Source organism: Podarcis filfolensis, assembly GCF_964270895.1.
Source record: "Podarcis filfolensis genome assembly, chromosome: 14".
Classification (NCBI taxonomy): Eukaryota; Metazoa; Chordata; class Lepidosauria; order Squamata; family Lacertidae; genus Podarcis; species Podarcis filfolensis.
Window position 1 is genome coordinate 17,955,317 of NC_139616.1, and position 16,283 is coordinate 17,971,599.

A 16,283-nucleotide genomic window follows, 5' to 3' on the forward strand; every position below is an offset into this window, starting at 1 on the left:
TGACTGACCAAAGATCCCTCGTAAATCTTCATAGCATCAACTCATCATGCCTTAAGACCATTTGAACTCTGATTTCGTTGGTCCTAGTCTGAAATTCTTAACCAATACCATGCTGACTCCCAAGTGCTCCAAAAAGCACATGACTGACATGGGTCAGGATTATGTGTGTTCACAAATGTATATCACTTGATTTCTCTACACTTGTCTGCTGTCATCTTAAAGGCTAGCTGCAGAATGAATGTACAGTGGTACCTTGGTTCCCGAATGGCTTGGCTCCCAAACAATTCGGCTCCTGAACGCCACAAACCCGGAAGTAAGTGTTCCGGTTTGAGAACGTTTTTTGGAAGCCAAACGTCCATTTTGGCTGTCGGCATTGTTTCCGGGGCCAATCAGAAGCCGTGCCTTGGTTTGCAAACGTTGTGGAAGTTGAATGGACTTCCAGAACGGATTGAGTTCAGTTCATGAACCAAGGTACCACCGTATAAATTGAAAAGCATCATGAAATGACATGCAAGTGCCTCTCCTGTGGGAGCCCATTCTCCCATGCCCATTCACACACAGCAGGACGCTACAGTTGGCCAAGGGATGAACCTTCATGTTCTTGATGACTAGCAGCTGAAGGCAGCCAGTTAACCCACTGGGAGGAGGCAATGCCAGCGGGGAGGAGCATCATTGTCAGAGTGGACCCGCCAGACAGCACTTTGCAAGGGCTCCAGGGCTGGTCTGACACAAGGTCAAGATGGTCCCCACCCCACCTCCACAATTGCATGTACAGAATCTGATCAAACTAGCAGTTGACTCTTTCTCCAGTGCTGGAGATAAGGCAACTGCTTCTGCCATAGCCATGGGCACCTGTTAGAAGATTCGCGGGGATGGTGCGGCAGCTGCCTCCCATTATATAAAGTAGGGCCACAACAGCTACAAGAGTATTGTTAGCCCAGAAATGGAAGCAAGAAGAAATTCCAACGGAAGAAGAATGGCAGACAAAATTAATGGACTACACAGAATTAGACAAAATGACAGGAAGGATTTGCAACCTGCGGGACCAGAGATTTACAGAAGATTGGAAGAAATATACGAATTATTTGAAGAGCAACTGTAATCAACAAATTACGCTGGTAGGACTACAAGAAGTTTTGTAAGGAGAAATATATGAAATATTGCAAAGTAGAGAAAGAATAGAGATATTAGTTATGAGATCTAAAGGTAATAGTGAAAGTAAGAAATATATATTAAGTGAATAGATTGGAAATTTTTCAGATGTGATTGATGGAAATCAAAAAAAATGTATAAGATGTTTAATTACTGTTGAAAATGATATGTTAAAAACATGTGTATACATACATATACATATATACATATACATACATATATATATATATATATATATATATATATATATATGTTGGGCCAGACGTAGATGGTTGCTACTTGGGTGTCCTTGTCAAGCATAGTCTTCCATTTATTTGTTTTTTAAAAAAATCCATTGCGTCGCTTCATCAGGTCACAAAGCACTTGATCTATACAAGGGAATGGGAGAGTCGCTGCCCTTTTGCATGCATAGAGTGGACAAACAACCACTCTTTTCAACTCGGAGCTACTCTGGGAACATTCCGTGTAGGGGGCTGCCTCTCCTGGTTGCCATGGTGACTGTGATCAGCAAGAGCTCCATCCTGGCTTGGCAGTGGGAGGGAGAAGGACAAACTCTCCCTATCCCCTCAAGTGCTCTCCAAGGGCAACAGGTACACATAATCCTGGCGTTGCTGCGTTTTCAAGTCCCCGGCGAGCATCTAAGAGCTACTAAATGGCCAACTCTAAGCTTTGCACCTGTTGTACCGGGAAGGCTTAGCACATGGCTTCTTCTCTGATTAACACTTTAAATTAAATCTCGGGGAGGGAATTGCTGGATGTGTTCCAAGACACCTCCGTTTCCTGCTTTGGCTCAGTTCCAGTCAGGGAAAACCCTTCCTTTCCTGCCAGACGTTGCCTTCCTTCTCTCGAAAATCTGCTGGAAGAGCAGCCGGAAGGATAACCACCAGCCCCAACTAGCCCATTTTCAGACGTTCAGTTCTACGGAGAGCTGAAGCTTCAAAGCTTGCTCAGCCTTGCGGGCCCATTGCTTGGAGGCCGCAGCATCAAGTGGAAGAAGAAGAAGAAGAAGAAGAAGAAGAAGAAGAAGAAGAAGAAGAGGAGGAGTCTGGATTTGATATCCCACTTTATCACTACCCGAAGGAGTCTCAAAGCAGCTAACATTCTCCTTTCCCTTCCTCCCCCACAACAAACACTCTGTGAGGTGAGCGGGGCTGAGAGACTTCAGAGAAGTGTGACTGGCCCAAGGTCACCCAGCAGCTGCATGTGGAGGAGCGGAGACGCGAACCCGGTTCCCCAGATTACGAGTCTACCGCTCTTAACTGCTACACCACACTGTGTAAACAAATCGTGGCAGATCAGGGACCCACAGGCAGGGCCTTCACATTCTCTTTGGAGCATCCATACTATGCTCCTTTTTCTACATACGCAACCAGGGAACATTCGAACATAGGAAACTGCCTTACACTGAGTTCAGATCCTTGGTCCATATAGCTTAGTATTGTCTGCATTGCCTGACACTGACTCTGCGGGATTTTAAGCAGAAGTCTTTCGCCAGCCCTACCAGGAGATGCCAAGGATTGAACCGGGAACCTTCTGCATGCAAAGCAGATGCTCCACCACTGAGCTATGGCCCTTCCTTAGGTTTGGCTCCTGGCAAGAATGACCCTACCATTATGAAGAAGGAACCAGCTGCCTCAGGCAGCAGATACTGAAGGACGGGGAGAGGACAGGGCCAGGCAGCTTACCTTGCACCCCATAAACTAGCCTGCCTGCAAATCACCCAGCTCTGCCCAATCAGTTGCAGATGTTTCTTTTGAAATAAACAAATAAAAATTCTAACCTTAAAGGTGCCTAGCACAGAAATCATACAATTATTTGCCTGTAATCTGGCAGGCTTTATCCAGCTTTGCCTGTCGCTGATGGGAGTTGTCCAAAACATCTGAAATCACCTGTATCAGAAGTTTTAATGTTTGATTTTTTAAAATGTTTTAAAATGTTTTTATATGTGTTGGAAGCCACCCAGAGTGACTGGGACAACCCAGCCAGATGGGCAGGGTATTATTATTATTATTAGGGTTAGTGAAAGCTAGTCTATTTCAATTCCAGCTTCTTGCTATAGTAGAGGATGGGGAGAAACAACAACAAACACCTGTTGAATGAAGATGGCCTTACCTTCTGCCAAGGCATGACAGATTGTCATTTAAAGTACACTTCCACCAGCATCTCAAAAAGGTACCTACAACCATGGATTTGCTAATATGCAAACTTCATGAATCCCTTAGCTCATTGCCATGGAAGGCTGTGTACACATTGCAAGCTTAAAATGTTCTCCTCCCCTCTCAGCTCAGATTGAAGCTGCTTTATAGAAAACACATCCAGATGCATTATTTCATAAGAAATGACAGAATACATGTACTGCAGCATGGGTGCTGGCAAGAGTGAGCGCCTGTCAGCATATAACACCTCTGCTAAGAGATCTGCCCTGGTTGCTCCTGGGTTAAGTTCAAGGGGCTACTGTTGGTATATATAGGGTTGCCATATGTCTGGGAAATCCTGGACATGTCCTGGTTTTTTTGGGGGGGGGGACTACATGCCCACCCGGCGGGATTTTTAAAATCGTAAGCAAATGTCCAGGTTTTGGGTTTCTTTTAAAAACAGTTTGTGTGCACGGCTGATTGGGTTCAAGCTTGAGCTCTGGCTCTGGTCTGGGCTTGGTGGTAGCGGCTGCCCCAGGGGTGAGCGGGGGTGATCACCCCAAAAAAGTCCAGATTTTTACATTTGGAAATATGGCAACCCTATGTTATATATATAAAAAACCACTGCTCTTATATCCCTTATGGGGTATCCAACCGCCCGTATAGAGTCCTTATGTAGGTTCTCTATCAGTAGGAGAAAATAACAGAGGCCAAACAGAGAATATTGAGAAGCAAAGTAGCTATTATGCCTTATCTTTATTAAAGTGTTGAAACAGGGTGCTCACTCACCACATGCAGGAGGAAGGAGGAACCCAGAACAATGGTGTGCAAGCCCCTATATACTTTTGAAATTGCCCACCCTGTAGCTCAAGACCCACCCCCACCCCCAAAAAAAATCATACATACATCACAGAAGGATCAAGCCGCAGGGGCAGACTCGTTCCGTGTGTGGTTTACCCTTGAATCTGCCCTGCAATAAGGCAGATGGCAGCACGTTGAATCTAGCGAGGGTAAAAGACTGTAATTCTAAATTTGGTGTTTTTCTACTGATAATTCCATCCATTGTTTTATTCTCGTTGTAAACCGCTTTTGAGGTTGCTGCTTTTTGCAATCGAGTGCTATTTTAATTTTATGAAATAAATAAATGTGGGTTGTGGCTAACTGGGTATGTAAACTAGCTTCCAAAACCAGCAGTAGACGCAGAGTAAAAGGGAAGGGTGTATGATAACTGGAAACGGTGTTAGGAAGCTTGAAGTGTGAGGATCAGAGAGCAGTCAACGAGACAAAAGGACACGGAAGAAGAATGCACCTGGATCTTGCCAGTGTAATTCTTGCTCTGGTGACCAGTGATGAATGTCTTTCTGTGTCTCTGGTCATCAGCACTAAACTGGGCTCTCCAAATTATCTTTTGCTATATATGCCTTGGAGGGGGTGAACACAGGAGGCAGCTGCATTTGCTGCACAGCGGAGAAAAAAGCACATGGAAAAAGCTTCAGCCTTGCTTGGCAGCTCACCTTACAAATTAATCTTCCTTCCCATCTGTCCGGTACAGACCTGCTTGGGCAGATCTGAGTGCTGACAAGGCAATGGATTAATGCACATCTGCCATAAACCGCACCAAAAGCAAATGAAAGCCTTTGGTTGTTCCGTAAAGAGCGGCAAGAGGGCCGTTTCTGACAATTGCCCTGCGAAAGTCGGTTGCCTTAGGGCAGGAGGAAAATATTGTGATCATCTTTCTTCGCTTTCACTCAAGGATCCACCATGGGACCTTGTGGGAAGACAGAAGAACCAAGCCACTAAATTTTGCACCAGCAAATTCCTTCGCTCTCATTTCAAAGGTTTGCAAATAAGGTGACTTACCTTTGAGTTACAGTGGTACCTCGGGTTACAGCCGCTTCAGGTTACAGCCGCTTCAGGTTACAGACTCCGCTAACCCAGAAATAGTACCCCAGGTTAAGAACTTTGCTTCAGGATGAGAACAGAAATTGTGCGGCGGCAACGGGAGGCCCCATTAGCTAAAGTAGTACCTCAGGTTAAGAACAGTTTCAGGTTAAGAACGGACCTCCAGAACGAATTAAGTTCTTAACCTGAGGTACCACTGTACAAAGGTGCTAGGCTTGGAGGCCTCTGAGCATGTGCAGAGCTCTGCACCCAAGACACCAGGGCACAGTTGCCTTTTTTCTTTCCTTTATCTTAATCACCTGCCTTGCAGGGTTGTTGCAAAGAAAAATTGTATGAGGAAAGGGATTGTATACGACACCTTCCACAGATAAAGGGAATGAAATGAAATTATAGCGGGAAGCTGCCTTGAATCCGTGTCATGGAAAAAAGCATGAAATAATCATGATAATGATAATGATAATAGTAGAAACTGTGAGAATGATCAGGAACATACCAGTGAGCAAATCCTATGGAACTAAGTGGGATTTAAGATTTTAGTTAAAATTCTTGGATGGCAGTATGTGACCCAGTTTTAACCCAGTTACCTGGGAGTAAGCTCCATTGAATACAGTGGGACTTTCTTCTGAGTAGACAGTGTCAGGCTCCATTTACAATACAGTGGTACCTCAGGTTAAGTGCTTAATTCGTTCCGGAGGTCCATACTTAACCTGAAACTGTTCTTAACCTGAAGCACCACTTTAGCTAATGGGGCCTCCTGCTGCTGCCGCACCGCCAGAGCATAATTACTGTTCTCATCCTGAAGCAAAGTTCTTAACCCGAAGCACTATTTCTGGGTTAGCGGAGTCTGCAACCTGAAGCGTATGTAACCTGAAGCGTATGTAACCCGAGGTACCACTGTAAAGGAATCAACACTCTCTGTGTTTCTCAAGAAATGTCTGCCTTTGCAGTGAAAGACTTTAAAGTGGATTGGTGACCTTTTCCTTTGAAATTATAGGGCTTCTCAGCATCACCGCTTCCTTCATTTGGTGCAGGGATTTTATTTTCCATATAAACAGGACTCTGTTTTTGCACTGGCACACATTCTGGGATCAAGTCAGAAACTGGGAACGGCTTCTGTAATTCCGGACTGTCCCTGGGAAATTGGGACACTTGGAGGATCTGTCTGTAGTAGAGACTGCCCTCCCCATTCAGTGCTTCCAAGGAACGAAGGAAGCTGCCTGCTTCTTCCATCTGCCTCCTTTACCAAACTCCTCCATCAGGGCAAGGCCTCTTGGAGGCTTTTAGCCGGCTCGATAACAAAAGCACCCTAGCAGCTCCAGAGATGGAAAGAGTACGCCAATTAAAGCCAGGGTGTATTGCAGAGAGTGGAGAGGGTGGCCATGAAGCCTTTTACCTTGTCCACTGGAGCACGTACCCCACAGGGGAGGGAGACAGAGGAGTCAAAAAGAACACCAGGGTGTGGTTCACGGAGAAAGAGTTTATTCAGTTCTGCGCAGAGGTGGCCAGCGGAATCGCTTCCAAAGGCTGGCGGCGTTTACAGCAAAGAGGCAAGCACTTTTATACCCTTCTCATCACCCCATCCTCCATCATCCCACCTCCTTTATCCAGTCACATAAGCCTTTTCATTTATTCCCTTATATGGCTTGCTCAATGCTCTGTTGGCATTTCCTCATTGGTTCCTGCTTCTCCCTCTTCCACGCATGCTCCCTTAAGCACGGCTCATGCAACATACTTGCATAACTTGTTTCCTCTTTCACTCTCAACCCCTTCCTGTTCTTTCCCCATAACTGCCAGGGGCGTAGTCCTCACAGGGTCCCTTTTACATCCTAATATCCTTCATTCCCTCCTCTTCTTGTGGACAGCCTTCGGGCTCGTCCATAGGGATGGGATGATATTCACGCATCAAAGCTATAACACGAGGTCCCATCATGCGGGACACCATTGTCTGCATCATATTTTGCAAGCATTGCACCAAGCAGGGGATACAAAAGCAAAGAAGAAGCAGGATTAGCAAGGGTCCCATAAACATTGCAAAAAGTCCCCGAAGCCAACCTGTTGGGAGAAAGTTGTTTAACCAAGACATGTCCCAACCTTCCCAGGTCTGTACAGGAACGTGGGCTACCTTTTAAATGCTGGCTGCTAAGTTGCGGATAGCTTCACCATGATCTGAAATATTGAAGCAGCATGCCCCACCAGTTAGGTTGAGGGCAGCACAAAATCCTCCCTGTTTGGCCAGAATAAAATCCATTCCCAAACGCAACTGAAGGACTGCAGTGCGGGTTTCATCTAGCTGGGTGGCTACGAGACGGAGGGCAGTGGCCGAGGGAGCCGAGGGGAACGGGATGTCCCCGCCGAAGGATATAAAATACAATAGCGGGATGGGGATTCTCGGGAACGGATGAGGGAACCCGAGGGGGTGCGTTGGGCAATAGAAAAGGTTCCACAAAGGTATCTTCTTGAGGCAATATGGGATGGTAAATCAGTCCAGCGCACAGAAATGCAAGGCACTGGTGTAGGACTCCCTCCCATTAACTTATATTGTCTCTCTCTGCTACAGATGTTAGGATGATCCTGATGGCTTCTTCAGCCGTGCGTAAAGGTGTCAGCTTCCGGAGTGACACCAGCAGGGCGGTCGTCTACTGGACGCCTGGAGATGGTCAGCCGGAGGGGGTCTTGAGGGTTAGGAGACACAGTCCAGTCAGATGCTGCCTTCTTCGCGCGAGTGTGGTGGACCCAAGGGGTGATGCCAGCAACCTTCACAGTGGTGGGTGTGGAGAGAAGCACAGTATAGGGTCCCTTCCAGCAGGGTCTTAGCGGAGTCTGGGCCCAGTCTTTCACCCACACCTCATCACCTGGTTCGAAGCGATGCAGGGGCTCGACCAGAATGCAAGAGGTTCGAGCCTGGGTCCACCTGTTAAGAGAAAGAAATACTTGAGAGAGTGACTGAACATAATTATCCATCTCAACATCTTGGACAGGGGTGGGAGAAATCATGCGTACATATGGGACAGGTCTCCCAAACATTAATTCAAAAGGAGAAAAGTGAGTTCATTTGGATGGAAGACTGCGGACCCGGAGCAGGGCAAGGGGTAACATAGCTACCCAATTGGATCCAGTCTCTTGAGTTAGTTTAGCCAATTGGTTCTTCAAAGTCCTATTCATGTGCTCCACCTTTCCAGAGCTCTGGGGCCGATAGGCCGTGTGTAATTTCCAATTTATTTGCAACACCTTTGCCAGTTCTTGTAGAATTTTGTGCACAAAGGCTGGGCCATTGCCGGACCCTATGGAGCGGGGCAAACCATAGTGGGGAATGATTTCCCGCAGCAGACATCTGGTAACTTCAGATGACCGCTCAGTTCTGGTGGGCCACGCCTCAACCCATCCCGTGTTTGGTACATACAGCCACAAGGAGGTAGCGGTACAGTCCACAACGAGGCAATTCAGTGAAGTCCACAACGAGATCCTCCATGGGCGCTGTCCCGCAATGTTGGACACCGGGAGGGGGCAACGGGCCAGTCCTGGGGTTATTTTTCTGGCAGAGGATGCACCTCCTGGAGGCTTGTGCAGCCAGTTGGTAAAGGTTAGCGATGTAAAAGCACCTTTCAAGTTGCTTGGTTGTAGCATCTGGCCCCACATGTAAAGAATCGTGATACCGCTGAATAACCTGCCGGGACAAAGATTCTGGTATCCACACTCGATCATCAGGGGTGAGGTACCATCCTTCCTTGGAGATGTCCAGCCCTTCGGCTTCCACTGTCAATGTTTCCTGAGCAGTATACTGTGGTTTTAGGTCAGGGTCCAGGATTTGCTCAGGCACCAAGGATCCAATGAGAGACGCCGAGGCCGGTTTCTGGGCTGCTTCTTTCGCTATTCTGTCAGCTAGGCGGTTTCCCCGGGCTTCCTCACTGGGTCCCGTCCGATGTCCATAGCAATGTACCACAGCCACTTGGTTCGGTGCCCATACTGCATCCAGAAGATCCATAAGTGCCTGAGGGTGTGCTACTTGGCCTCCCTTTGAGGTGAGCAATCCACGTTCTTTCCAAAGGGCACCATGGGCATGCAAGGTAAGAAAGGCATATTTAGAGTCAGTATAGATGTTAATATTCTTCCCCTCAGCTAGGCACAACGCACGGGTTAATGCAGTTATTTCTGCCAGTTGGGCTGAGGTCCCAGGTGGGAGTAGGCGGGCCTCAATTACTTCTTCTTCAAGAGCCACAATTGCATATCCTGCTCTCCGCTGTCCATCCTCTATAAAACTGCTGCCATCCACAAATCACGAGGGCCAGTGTGGGTTTGCCTCATCCTTGAGATCTGGCCTGCTTGAATATACTTCATCCATGACTTGTACACAATCATGAGTAGGGCCTTCACCTTCTCCTACAGGTAATGGTGTAGCTGGGTTGAGGGCCTCAGTGACTTGGAATTTCAGTCGCGGATGCATCAGCAGCGTTTGACACTTCATCATTTTAGCTTGAGACAAGAAATAGGTGCCCTTCATGTCCAGTAAAGCAGGAACGGCATGTGGGGCGACGCACGTGGTGTCTTGCCCAAACGTAAATTTGTCAGCTTTAGTAAGCAGAGTGGCCACCGCTACTACTGCTCGCATACAGGGAGGCAAACCTTGCTCCGTGGTGGTTAGCCTCTCAGACAGGTAGGCTTATAGGTCTTAAAGATCCCTTCGAACAATTTAATTATCTTTGCAGGATCTTCCTCAAAGGTAGGATTCTGGTTCCGCCAGTTACACACATCCGCATTGGAAAACGGTATGTGTTGAATGGTATAAGTGCGCGGCGGCACCTCATTATTAGGCCCGGGTGGATCATAAACATGGCGGAGGGGCATCACTGTGGCTGCTCCCTGTTTTTCCGCTTCACGGGCCTGTTTTTCCGCTTCACGGCCACCCTGGCCGCTGCGTCTCCCCATTCCTTTTGCCATCTTCTCCACTGGGAGGGTCCACACTCCGCGGCCTTTAATAAATGGGAACTAACATCTAACGCCTTCTCAAAGGGCTCCACATACTGCCTTGCCCTTCTCCGCTGTTTTTCCGTCCACAGCCTCCCATCGGCGGTTAATTTAACCAGCCCTTGCCAAAATTCCCCATCATCTTCTTCCTCTGACTCCTCGTCCTTGGAGGGCCCTGGGGTCTTGGGGTCTGGGACTAGGGTAGGATTTTCAGGCGGAGGTGGGATAGCTTGTCCCGGGGCTGGATCAGCCGGACCTGGTGGCGGCGGAGCTGGTGCCGTTGGTGGGGCATATGGTGGAGGCGGTCTTATAATGCCCCCCTCTTCTTCTTCTGGGTCTGATACTACAGGTCGGGCGGCCTGACACTGGACACTGCACAATTTAACTTGGGGTGGAACTGTCCGGCATGCTCTCAGCCAAGGGGGATTTTTATCCACATTTGTTTTCCAAGTGGAAATGTATGGCACTTGGTCAGGATGATTCTTGAGTATATTCTGCCACAAAGGATTTATTAACTGTTCGTCAAAAGTCCCTTCGGAGGGCCAGCCTGTCCCCTGGGCTGGCCAATCCACTTCACAAAGGGTCCTCAATCTTTCTTTCTTCAATTTGAAGCCCCAATCATCATCCTTTGTGGCGGCTTTCCAGTTGTTTAAGAAACATTGCAACGGGGTGCATTTGCTGCCACCTGTTCCCATATTGCCTAGATACTCCGCTCCTAATCCAATAAACACACACTCTCCAACCTCCGCACCCTGTCAGTGGCCCGGACGAGCTCGCGCTGCCGGGAACCGCACTTCAAGGGTCACACGTTGCTTGGCCGGTGACTCTGAGCCCCAACCTCTCATTCATTCATCCACACACTGGAGTATCTTCATACAACACACACCTCCCCTCCCCTTCCCTTTTCCCCCTTTCCTACCAAGCTGGCGGCACTTTACTGCCACGGCCAGCCGGGGTGGACCAAGCCCCGTTATACCTAAGCTCCCACTAACCACACAAGGAGCTTACCTTGACTTCCGGAGTCACCCTTGTCCCCTCTCGGCCGTTCTCTTTCTCCCGCGACCGGGCGTCTGTTCTTTCCCCATAACTGCCAGGGGCGTAGTCCTCATAGGGTCCCTTTTACATACTAATATCCTTCAGCCAAAGTACAGAAACAACAACTGAAGGGCCCTTGATCTTCTTTGCCCTGCGAAAAATGTGTTTAAGGAATGTGGAAAAGCGAGCCAGGTGAATAAATGCCACCTGGGCTTGTGGAAAGCAATCAGAAGCGACTCCCGAAGGTTGAATGTTTGTTGTGATCCGCACCGCGCCGCCATTTTGACCGAGGTACATCAGGACATTGGGTCTTTGCCCCAAAGAGCTTACATTCCCCGCACAGGACACAAGAGGACCAAAATATTATGCATCCTGTGCAGGGTTGAAAGCGACAAAATATGAGAGATGTGCAGTTGGTCCTCTGGAGGTTTTGAATGTGTGTTTTTCTTTTTCTAAGCAGCCACAGGGGCCTTCAATTTCCGAGAAGTAGCGCTAGGGGAGGGGTCCTCAACACTGTACCACCCTCCTGAAAATAATGCAGAGATGGGGAACCACAGGCCCAGGACATGAAAGTGGCCCTTCAGGCCTTTCTATCTGGCCCTCAGGATCTCAAGCCAGCCCCTTTCCTTTTCCCCAGGCTACACCTCTCACAGAGCCTGCATTGCACTCTCCTTAAATATTTTTTGAACAGCTAGTCTGTGTTCTTGAATCAAAAGATGCATTCTGCTGCAAGTCAGAACGGACTGAGGGCCATGAGATGTGCGCACCGCCTGCCTGTTGGGAAGATCATGTTCAGCTGACCAACCTGTCCCTGCAGAAACACAGTCGCTCTGGCATGCAGAGGTTTCCCTGCTTCAATCCTTCGTGGCACCTCCATATAGGGCTGGCAACCTAAAACCTTGGGAAGCCACTGCCAGTCAGCAGAGCCAGTGCTGAGCTAGACGGAGCCATTGTCTGACTCGGGTACAAGGCTGCTTCCTTTGTTGCATTACTCATATCCCATCGGGCAGGCGTGAAACAGTTCCAGGGAACTTGCTTCCCTCGCCTCCCTGCCACAAAGACATCTCAGCTCCAAATGACAGATTTGGCAAAATCGGTAAAGGACCCACGGACAGTTAAGTCCAGTCAAAGGCGACTATGGGGTTGTGGCGCTCATCTTGCTTTCAGGCTAAGGGAGCCGGCATTTGTCCATAGCTTTCCGGGTCATGTGGCCAGCATGCTTCTGGTGCAAAGGGACACCGTGACGGAAACCAGAGCACATGGAAATGCCATTTACCTTCCTGCCACAGCTGTATCTATTTATCTACTTGCACTGGTGTGCTTTTGAACTGCTAGGTTGGCAGGAGCTGGGACCGAGCAACGGGAGCTCACCCCGTTGCGGGGATTCGAAATGTCAACCTTCTGATTGGCAAGCCCAGGAGGCTCAGTGGTTTAGACCACAGCGCCACCTGCATCCCTTTTGCAGTCTATTGGGTGCAGTCGGGGAACAAAACGTGCTTTTATTTTTTGAAAACAGATTTATATTAAACTTTTTAAAAATAAAATACTAAGGATAAAACAAAAAGGTTTAAAGGTTTAACAGATTTAAAAAATCTCAGTGACTATACAAACTGATTAACCATTCATTTTTCCTTAGAGAGAAAATAACTCAAAAGATCCACAATCCAAATACATGGTGGAGGGGGGGGCAGGGATCTTTTACATTTGTGTAATCCATAAACGCTTCCCATATTTTCTCAATCGGGTCCTTCATCTTTTGCCTCCTGGTCAGCCCTTAGTGACCTTAGCTTTTGTGTTAATTTCTCTAAAACATTTTCAAAGTTCTGGGTGTCACTGGTCAGTATTTATATTCCGAAGCGTTTTCCAGTCCCAAAACATTTGAACTAGATGGAACTCCGATGTGATCCAGGAGGACAAAGCGATCCAAATATTTTCATGTAGAAGCTGCCGTATTTCCCTCCTTGGCCAAACCTGCATAGAGAGCAGCCCTTTCCAAAGAACTCTCCTGAAACTTGAGTTCATTTTTCCAATCTGTCCTCATTCCTTCCTAGCGTCGCCCTCTCCCCCACCTGCTGTAGTTAGTGCTGCCAGGTATTTAAAGGCACTAACCTTTAATTAACTCTGTAATTGAAAATTTGAATAGGCACCAGAACTTAACACCTGACACATTTCACTGACAGAAAGGGAAGCGCAGATGCTTTTGGCAGGGAGGGGAGGGGTTCAAAATCTCAAATAAGGGAAGAATGAGAACTAGCTTTGATTTTATTTTTAAAAGAAAACTATTGCTGATTGACTTGGCACAATTATTTTCCCCTTTCATATTTGCTCCTCAATTTTACTTAATAGGTATTATTTATTTTATACCACACCCTTCCTCGCAAAACAACCTGGTGAGGCAAATCAAGTTGATTATTGATTATGTCGGGTGTCCGCCCCCCCCCACCATCAACAAGTTGAGCAGCCAGTGAGAGTAGTTCAAAGAAGGCTGAATGGAAAAGATCAAACAGCAAAAGAACACCTTTGCAAACTACATTAAAAAACTTTAGGGATGTTGGTGGCAGGCTTAACTCAAGTCCTTCTTCATGGCTTAATGGCAGAGGCAAAGTTCAGACAGCCTGCTAAGCCATAGTTTGTGCAAACCATAGTTTAGAACAGGCACCCCCAAACTTGGCCCTCCAGATGTTTTGGGACTACAATTCCCATCATCCCTGACCACTGGTCCTGTTAGCTAGGGATGATGGGAGTTGTAGTCCCAAAACATCTGGAGGGACGAGTTTGGGGATGCCTGGTTTAGAATAACCATGGTCTGCGCTTCCAAAAGTACAACAGGCAAACCATGGTTTAGACTGCGCTTCCTCATTGCTTTTCTTTTCGATTCACTTATTATTTCCAGCTCTACAGTGGCTTTTTGTGGCGAGACAATGTCTGTCAGGAGACTTTGACAGTTGAAAATGTTGCACCACACCTTGGTGATCACAACAAACTGCAGTTTGCAAAGCTACTTCAAATTAGTACTGAACCAAAAGTTCAACTTAATGTGAGTGAATCCCAAAATAGGGTTAGTTTTCAAAAAAGGGAGGGGGAATTTGACAGCAGCATAAGGGCTAGGAGAAAAAAAAAGGATGTTCTTTAGCTATAGCCAGTTCCAGAGTACAGTATAGGAAAGTTCTCAGGAGCTCATCTTTGTTAGCCATAGCGCTGCCATGGAGCCACAAGATACCCCACTAAGTCTGAAAGACAAAGGCAGAGAGGCCGATGTTTACAAACCCCTACTGGAGATTATGCTGAGCTGGAGGATCTGCAAGGAAGCAAACATGTCAAGATGTTACATTTCCCTGGCCTGATGGGCAGCTGGAAAGGTAACAAGCCTGCCTTTGCCCAAGCGAGAGATGCACAAGGATCTGAAGAGCAAAGCAAACACAAATGTATAGAAGGGCAGGCACCAGATTGCTCCCAGGCAATAATGGGTCACGTTCCTCACTGAGACAGGCTGGCTTGCCAGGCCGAGCTTTGCAGCTTACACAAATGTTAACAGTGCTATTTTAAAAGGGGAAAGCTGAAGGGCTGCATCTCGGGGATGTTCATGCGTTAACCTCTGAAACAGTGTGGTGTTTCGATGCAAGTGGATTGAAGAGACACTTGGTTTTTCTGTCCACTTGTGGCAGGGTGTGTTTTGATGTTGTGCAACAGAGGAATCCAGTGTGACAGCTGTGCTAGCAGAAACTCATTACAGGAAGTTGTGCTATTGTGGAACAGATTCAAAGGCAACCAGCTTGCGCATCCTATTCTGCAACAAACTTCCGCTGCCAAAACTCATCATGAACGCCTCCCTTGTTCTCTTATAATGGCAATGGTGCCCACCTGAGCTGCAGAAAGAGCTCTGGATAGAACAAAAAATAAAATACATTTTTTTAGCCTATGTTGTGTGTTAATTGGCTTACCAATGCCAGGAATTCTGTGTACCATTCTGTGAATTATTTCTGTTAAGTGAAAGATTATCACTGTACTTTTCTGCATCTCCGACCTCACTTCTTACAATTGCTGCCTTCTTCCCACAGATGTGTATATATGTACCTGAAAATTACACATCTGATCAAATGTAGTCCTTTGTCTTTTAAGGAGCCCAAAGACACTTGGGTTGTTTTCAGGAATAGAACTGTGTTCAGATTTTGACATGCACCCCTGTAGGCAACTTAGGTTTCATATCGTGGGTGCGGGAGGTCTTGTTGAATCAGCCAAAGGCCTGGTTTTAGAGAAATGTTTTTGCCTGGTGCCTAGAGAGATGTAATGAAGGAACCATGTATGTCTTCCTGGGAAGAGCATTCTACAAGTGGGGAGCTACCACCAAAAAGGCCTGTTCTCGTGTTGCTGTGCTCCAGACCCTGTCGCAGAGGAGGCACATGAAGAAGGGCCTCAGATAATGATTGCAGGGTCCAGGTCTGTTCATCTGGGGGGAGGTGGTCCTTGTGATATTGCGGTCCTGACTGGGTGAGCCACTGGGCTCATTTTGCATTCTTCCTAACCGGTTCAAATCCAACCCCCATCTCTGTAACTGCCTTAAAGCAAAACAAGTTGATTCCAATCCTTCCCCTCTCTGCAAACACAAATAAATAAAGAGACGCAATATAAGTTGGGGAGGGAGGGAAAAGAGTCGTTTTTTCAGCAATGCATAACAAGGGCAGTCAGGAGTTAAAATGGCTGCCTGGTTGCCATGGCACCCTTTCTTTTAAAGAAGAGCAGAGTTGATTACAACATTAGGAACCAAAGAAGGAAAAATAATGGCATCAAGGGGAGGGAGTCAGACACAACAACATTCACTTTGGAGCTGGCAGCTGGACCGAAGGGGAGCAATCTACGCCCCATTAGCGCTCATGACAAAACAAAGTATGTTTGCTGGCTGTTCATTAACTATAAGCATCAGCTCTGCTCAGCTTTCTTGCAAGGCTGGCTTTGAGTAATCAGCCAACCTCCCGGCTGCAATGGTCAACATTTGTGGGTCGCAGCTGCGAGGTTATCGGGAACAGATAACAGGGCTGTTTAAACTGGGGAACTGGGGAGGGGGGACTGGGAGCAACCTACCTTCCGAACTGTGTGGCA

General features: G+C 47.4%; 1 long non-coding RNA gene across 1 annotated transcript in view; it reads right to left on the reverse strand.

Moving 5' to 3' along the window:
• Positions 1-12,239, reverse strand: part of LOC310749805 — an 83,001-nt gene extending 70,762 nt beyond the window's left edge. Inside the window, exons 1-2 of the long non-coding RNA XR_014541804.1 lie at positions 11,301-12,239; positions 5,315-6,575 (exon numbers count right to left, since the gene is read on the reverse strand). This is a non-coding gene — a long non-coding RNA (uncharacterized lncRNA). The remainder of the gene's footprint in view (positions 1-5,314; positions 6,576-11,300) is intronic.
• Between the last annotated feature and the right edge of the window lie 4,044 nt (positions 12,240-16,283).